An 8,217-nucleotide genomic window follows, 5' to 3' on the forward strand; every position below is an offset into this window, starting at 1 on the left:
AAAGTAATAATAAAACATCATATGTGGAAGCTAAACTGATGAGAATTTCTGTTAAATGTAATACTGAAATAATATCTAACATGTACAAAATGCTAATACAATTGAAAACAAGTCTGACTATCTGAAAACCTCAAAAACATGAGGAGTTGATGGGATAAACCCTCAACTAACTCCGACTGACTAAAGTAAAGAACGTACTGAAAATAACTGTAAATGACTTGTCCTCGATGGATGAGGACTTACCACAACTACTATTGAGTGGCATTGAACTGACTAAGGATGATCGGGGAGCTGAGTGTCCGAACCTATATTGTGAAATCAATATAGCACAAAAGAGAGTACGCGGTCAGTACTTAGAATGTAATGGTATGTGAGATGGAACTAACTGAATTACACATAACTACTGAACATGAATGCATAAATATATAAAACAAATGCCAAACCCATCGGCTGACCCCTTAACTATGCATGATCTTTCACTTAGGCATCTCAAGTAAACGGGTTACGTTTTAAACACCTAAGTAGCCTAAAAGTGGGTCATTTTGGCATCTTTTTACCTAATTAAAACAAAACTCAGGCGCGTGTATTTCAATCCGTACACGTGGATTTTACACGCCAATTAAAACATGCCATGTACCAGATCCTTTCGACGTCATCCACATCCACTAAAAGGGGGAAAAAAATCAGAAAATCCCCAAATCAATTTTCCATTTCCAAATCTGATTGAAACCCTATTCCTTTCCCCTTTGTACGTCTTGTTGATTTTTTCCATTTTTTCTTCAATTCTTCTTTTAATGTTAGGATTTGTAACTATTTATGGTGTATTTTGCAGGTACAATGCTTGCATGAAAGTATTGATTCATTTTTCAGTGACGAATTTGAAGAAATCTAGTTTATAGTTGAAGAAATTGAAGGTTGAACTAAATTTTTTCTTTTAAGTTAATATTTTTTCTTGCTATTTGGACTGTTTCCCACTTGAAATTATAGTGATGGATTGAATGAATGTTTTTAGAGGTTTTTTTTGTGATTTCAGTTACAAAGTAGGGTTTTTTTGTCGGCTTTTTGAGAATTTCATAAATTTAGGGTTTATTTTGGAGATTTCACTGATAATATAGGGTTATTTTGGTATTTTTAAATTTAAGGATATTTTGGGTATTTTCTTTTATGCCGAATCTTTAGGGATTTGTTACAAAAATGAACAACTATATTTTGACCTGTTTTCGTCATGGGGGAACATTGTATCCGACCCTAATCTTAGTTATAAAGGTGAGTTAGATATCTTTGCTATTGCCATTGATAAACACCATTTCAATCTTGTTGAATTTCTTTCCTACACCAAAGATCTTGTGTACTCAAAAGTTAAGGGGTTCTATTATCAACTTATAGATGGTGGGGGTTTAGTTCAAATCACTTTTGATGGTCAATTGCTAGAGTTTGTAAAGGAGTTAAAAGATGGTGATGAGCTTGATGTGTATGTGTTTCATGACATTGATGAAGATGTTGATGTTGTGGAAAATGTTGTGCCTCTTTTAGTAGGGCCACAGTCTAATGATAAAGTTGATATAAGCAGTGATGAGAATGAAAATATATGTCTTAATAAAGATCTGAATGGTGATGAAATAGATCTTCCCAGTAGTGAATCAGATTTGATTGGTGATAATATCCCTGATGAGGATGATTCAGATATTGATGAAGAGTTGAGAGCCTTTAGAGCTGAAAATAGAAGAAAAAAAATCCAAATCAAGAGAAAAAATACCAGTAGGTGAAGCTAGTATTGATAAAGGTTTTTATTGGCAGGAATAAGAACAATATATATGTGGGTAGATTAGGAGGTGATAAAGAGTATATTAATAGTTCAGATCGTGGTAGTGTTGATAGCACTGATTTGTTAGATGAGGATGCTGTTGTTGGTGTTGATTTTCCAAGAAGAAGAAGAAGAAGTAATAAAATCAGATTTGATGATGATTGTGGTGTTATTGTTTTTGAACTTGATACAATTTTTAATGGTCCTAAGGAATTTAGAAAAGCTTTGGGGAGGTATACAGTGGAAAATAGAGTTTAGATTGTCTTAAAACCTAATGAAGCTCATAGAATGAGGGCTAAGTGCAAATTCAAGAAAAAATTCAACTGGTTGTGTTATGGTGCACTTGACAGAGACTCTGGTAATTTTTTGATTAAGAATTATAATATAGTGCATAAGTGTACAACATCAAACAAGAATAAGATGTGTACAACTAAGTTTGATGCTGATAGATTTAGGGATGAAATAAGTAAACGACCGTCTTTGAAAATTTAGGAAATACAGAAATTATGCAGAAAAAATTAGGATTATATGTGGGTAAAACAATCTATTACAGGGAAAAGTTACAGATCTTAAGGTAGGCCATGGGGGAACGAAACTTGGAATTTGCAAGATTATATGATTATGCTGAGATGATCAAACAAACAAATCCTGGTAGTTCTGTTTGGATGAGAATGGACAGTGAAACTATCCCAGGTAAAAATCTATTTGTGTATTTCTATGTGTTTCTTGATGCATCAAAAAAAGGGTGGATGGAAGGATGTAGAAGAATTATAGGGTTTGATGGATGTTTCTTAAAGGGTGCTTGTAAGGGTGAACTTCTAGTTGCAGTTGGAAAGAATGGAAACAATCAAATATTTCCTATTTCCTGGGCTGTTGTTTACAAGGAAACCAAGCATAGTTGGAGTTTTTTTGTCAACTACTTGAAAGAGGATCTGCAGTTGGGTACTGGAGCAGGTCTTACTGTGATGGCTGATATGCAAAAGGTAATATTTGGTATTTTTAACTGGCAATTAATTAAAAAATAGAATTTCTTTGTCAAGTACTTTAACTGTTTTTTTTGTATGTAGGTTTTTCATGCTATTGTTCTTGAGTTATTACCGAATACTGAAATTAGAAGATGTGCTAGACACATCTGGGCTAACTGGAGTCAAGAGTGGAAGGGAGAAGAGAGAAAAAATAGTTTTGGAAATGTCAAAGGCAAGTTTTGAAGTAAAGTTCAAAGAAGAACTTGATTACATGAACCAAATTGGTAGGCAAGGTAATGATATCATTGGTGATTTGCTGCATTATCCTAGGGCATCATGGGTTAGAGCATTCTTTAAAGAGCATTGTAAGTGTGATGCTATTGAGAATAACATATGTGAGACCTTTAATTCATGGATCTTAGTCCCTAGACATAAATCTATCATTACTATGTTGGAGGAAATTAGGAGAAAAATCATGACTAGAACTGTGGATATGATTAAGTTTGCCAATACTTGGATATATGATATTGCACCTATGGCTAGACTTATATTGGAGAAGAATAATGATAGGGCTAGGGCTTGCAAGCTGCTTTGGAATGTTGATATTGGATTTGAGGTTGGAGAAGGGGAGTATAGGCATATTATGAACTTGACTAATAGGTTATGTAGTTGTAGAACTTGGCAGTTGAGAGGCATTCCTCGCCAACATACCATTTGTGCTTTGTGTTATGTTGAAAAAGATCCTGAACCTTATGTTGAACATTGGTATAAGAAGGAAATCTTCATGAAGGCTTATAATCACTTTATTCAACCAATCTTTAATATAAAAATGTGGCTTGAGACAAATAATCCAAAAATTGAGCCCCCTGAACCTAAAAAAAATGCCTGGCAGACCTGCAAAAAATAGAAAGAGAGGCAAAGGGGAACCGGTAAAGAAATCTGGAAAGATTTCCAAAAAAAGGTGGGACAATAACATGCTCCAAGTGGAATCAACAAGGCTATAATAGAAGATTTTGCAAGGTAAAACAGTCACTTTTATTTGATTTTAGAAGTTTATTTTTTATGTTGATTTTATAACTTATTAACTGGTGTTCTATGATTTTATAGATTCCTGATCCCAATGCACAAACACATAGCCAAGGATTTCAGTTTACTGGTCAAAGTTTACAAGGAAGCTGCCAGCCTTAATGCTCAAGCCAACCTTCACCTTTAACCTCAAAAAAATCAGCATCATGTAGCTCAAGTCAACCTGGACCTTCAACCTCAAAGAAATCAGCATCATGTAGCTCAAGTCAACCTGCTTCTTCAACTACAATTTATGGTGATACAAGCAGAGTTAGAAGCTTGAAAGAAGCTACAAAATCTACCTTTTGTGGTGATATAAGAATTCCTGTTAGAAAAGGAATCAAGAGTCAATTACCTCCTAGAAGTAGAGCAACCATTGGGCAGAAGAGGGGAAGAGTTGGAACCACAAAGGATGTTGATTAAGGTGGATCAAAAAGGTTAAAGAATGCTGGATTTGGGATCTACACTAGTGCAAGGGGAACCCAAATACTGAATGTAAGTTAACTTATATTATTTCTTTAAAAATAAAGGGCATATATATAATGTTTATTGATCCTTCATTTTTGTTCAACAAATAGCCTGGGACATCAAGTCAAAGGATCCTACAAAGTGGTACATCTTACAAGGATGCAAGTTCTACAGGGGTTAATGTTGGTTATAGGCCTAGAGGCTTGAAATGATAAAATAAATATGCTGTCACCACTAATCAATTGCAGTATATGACCAACAAAAAGAAGAAGCATTTTAGTCTGATGGTGTATTGTGATTCTATTGTGTAATGTGCAGTACCAAACGATCAATTTAGTTTTTGAAGTAAAAATTCTGGTTCTTTAGTTTTTGAAACCTGAAAATTCAGGTTCTTTAAGTAGTATCATGCAAACTGTGAGCTCCAATATGGAGCATGTTTGTTGGATTATTAATTAGTGTTAACTGAAGCTCAATATGGAGCATATTTATTAACTTCTTGTTGGTGTTTCTTTGAGCTCAATATGGAACATATTTATGAACTTGTTAGTGTTTCTTTGAGCTTAATTTGGAGCGTATTGATGAAGTTGTTGCTGTTGCGTTCAGCTCAATATAGAGTGTATAGATGAAGTTGTTGGTGGTGTTGTTTTCACCTCAATAGGAACGTATAGTTAGTTGTTTTCGGTGTTGATACCAACTCAATATGGAGCATATAGGAAAACATTGTTGGTGTTATTGCTTTTCTATTTGGATACTTTATTTTACAAGACCAACATTGTCATTATATAGAATAAAAACATTAACAGTATTTATAATCAAAATAAATATTTCATTTCTTCAAAATGTAATATTCTTACAAGATCAACATTACATTAACAAACGAAACCTAACAAGGCTTAATACTAACTACAAACATACACCTAAACTTCATGAAAACAAGAAGGAATTTAAGTCATTTTGCAACTTCAACACTTGAAGGCAATCATAACCTCAAGGCCATCAAAACTTCAAGGTAAACTTCAGCAATTTGGCTTCAATGTCCATATTCCCCACAACAACAAACAATTAGCAACGACACCAACAATATTATATCTTCTAGCTTGATTTTCTTTATATTCTAAGGAGTTAACTTTCTTCAGCAAACCCCAAATTATCCTATTTTCTTGTGAAGAGTGTCGTTCTTCATATCAATCAAAGTCATCTCACCCGATAAATTTCTAAAAAATTAATAACAAAAATAATTACAAAATTAATGATTAATCGACTTATTAAGTTAAGAAGTAAAGAATATTACCTTTGAATTTTTAAACGTAAGAAATCTATGATGGGGATTTTGTTGAGTACAAGAAGTTTTTAGTAATGCTTCATTACCACATTTACAATAGCAATAATATTTTTCGCAAAAAACCATGGACGACGAGCTCAACATTGTCCAATTCAATTCGAATAAAATAAGAAAAAGTTCAAACTTTTGAAAAATTTAAGAAGAAGTTGAAGAAGAGAGAAGAAGAAGAGACAAGTTTTTTATAAAAAAAATTCCAAGAAGAGTGATAAATTAGGGTTAAAATTTGATTTGGGAATGAAGAAGAAGATGAAATATGGGTATATTACCATTGGGGGTCATTTATATGCCATATCAGCAAAAAAATAGGCTTTCACGTGCCTTTGCAGAGTGTTCTGCACGCGTTTTTCCAACAAGGCAAAAGGTGCCAAAGTGACCCACTTTTAGGCTACTTTAGGTGTTTAAAATGTAACCCATTCACTTGAGGTGCCTAAGTGAAAGATCGTACGTACTTAAAGGGTTTGCTGATGGGTTTGGCCTAAAACAAATGTAGGACCAAGTAAAACATGTACTAAAATAATTTATAAAACTGAATCACTGAATAACAGAATACTTGGTCATGCAAACCTGAGCTGATGTAGTCTGAATACTGAACTGAGTCAGTGGGAACTAATATTTAATCGACATGCCCCAATTTGAGCTAGTCGGAGACCAACCTGTAACCCAAGTTGAAAGGGTATCGGTAACTTTCCATGGGTACCAACACTTACTGTGTGGATCCACTAATCTGTTGTCCCGAAGGACAGGGTGTCAAGCCTAAACTGATGGGCGACCCCTGAGAGGAAGTCAAGCCTAAACCAATGGGTGAACCCTCATAACCTACGATGGCTATGTTGTTCTGGAACTTATGGACTGCTACTAATAACTCTGCCTAAAATAACGGGGGAGCTGCCATCCCTGAGTGCTCTTAGTGTTAAGTATAACTCCCAACTGAATGACACTGGTATCCTTATTCATTTAACATGATCTAGTACTGATAAGAAGTTTAGCATGGTTCAAACTAATAAATGCTCAATATGATGATAATCTGAATAGAATAATAAAACATGAACTAGTACCGATGAGTGCTCATTTTAACGTTATTCTAAAATTTGACGATACAAGCCAAATCTAAATGACTTGTAACCTGATAACCTTGATAGACATGATTTTCTAGGTATTGTCTGTTCATAACCCACCAACACAGAATAGTACATTAGGCACAATAACATCATCATAATACTGTAAGGATATTCATGATCCATAGACCCAAAACATAGTATAACTCACTAAACTGATGAAGTCCATAATTATGAGTATGGGAAGATATTAAACTTATGAGGACAATATGCTCACATGGTTAAATTCATAAATTGATAATCAATATGGTTTCAACTAAACATGATATGGGTGACTGAGTTTATAAAGCATGTAAGAACAAAATTCACATAGAGAAACACATTGTCATGGTTTGTATTCAAAACTGTTAAGAGAAAGTTGAATAAATTCATACTTGACATTGAAATTTCATCGAAAGAGAAAAAAGGTTTATACTTAAAAATTAAGGGATTTTTGGGACTTAATAGGTGGAAGGAACCCATTGATGAATATTCCACATACCTAAATTTCTTGTCTTCTTGGGAAAAATCTTGAAATTGAGGCCTTGGAAGGGTGGATTCTTTGAAAAATCTTTTGATTTTTGTGCTCTTGAGAATGGGAGGAGGTTGAACGTTGTTAACCGATGATAAATGGGGAAAGTAATGCCCATCTTGGGTTTTAAGTCATGATTTGGGTGTTTTGGGGAGACTAAGAAAACCAAAATGCCCCTTACCTCTTTAATGAAGGCTGCAGGATTTGCATTGCAGCGTGGCATAGTGGCTATCGCGGAGGCTAGGCCTCTGTGACACGCTGTGTATTGCAGAGACTATCCTTTGTGAAACATGCTACATATTATGGAGACTATCCTTCATGAAACATGCTGCATATCGCAGAGACTATCTTCCGTGACACGCCGCGTATCGTGGAGACTATTCTCCATGACACACTAAAATTGCAGAGACTTACTGCCTCTGTGGTTCAAAAACACCCCGAACCTCTTCCAAAAATTCCAAAATTCTCCCGAATAACCCTTTTAACATCCCTAATGATATTCTAACTCATAAATCAATGTTTCAAATACGAAAAGGCCAAAAATAAAATGTTTGAAATCTTGGGATGTTAAAGTGGCCATGTCATGTGCACTTAGTGTGAAATAATAGCTTTGGGACCTTTAAACATGGGTTGAATAGCTAGAAATTCGTCTAGAATTTTGTGGGGTATTAAAATATCTCCCTCTTAGGATCATTTATTACCGAATAAAACTGTCTAATCTGAGACACTAAGAAGACTGGAATCATGTACCAACTATTTATGAGCTAATTCATGACTAAATAACTGAATCTGAAACATGATGCATAGACTAAACTAAATTCATGAATACATGATATGCCATAAGGATTGTTATATAGATGAGATAGAAAATGAGAGAATCACTTAAGAAAAACCACTACCTCAAGCTAAATCTTAAATCGTAGAGAAAAGGTGGGGGTACTTGGCTC

At 34.5% G+C, this 8,217-nt stretch overlaps 1 long non-coding RNA gene across 1 annotated transcript; it reads left to right on the forward strand.

Annotated features, from left to right (window-relative positions):
* Positions 1-846: 846 nt before the first annotated feature.
* Positions 847-4,704, forward strand: LOC107850025. The gene is made up of 4 exons (XR_001668410.2): positions 847-2,787; positions 2,872-3,789; positions 3,877-4,329; positions 4,413-4,704. It is a non-coding gene; the product is annotated as an uncharacterized LOC107850025 (long non-coding RNA).
* The last annotated feature ends 3,513 nt before the right edge of the window (positions 4,705-8,217 follow it).

The sequence above is a fragment of the Capsicum annuum genome, chromosome 12 (assembly GCF_002878395.1).
Source record: "Capsicum annuum cultivar UCD-10X-F1 chromosome 12, UCD10Xv1.1, whole genome shotgun sequence".
Classification (NCBI taxonomy): Eukaryota; Viridiplantae; Streptophyta; class Magnoliopsida; order Solanales; family Solanaceae; genus Capsicum; species Capsicum annuum.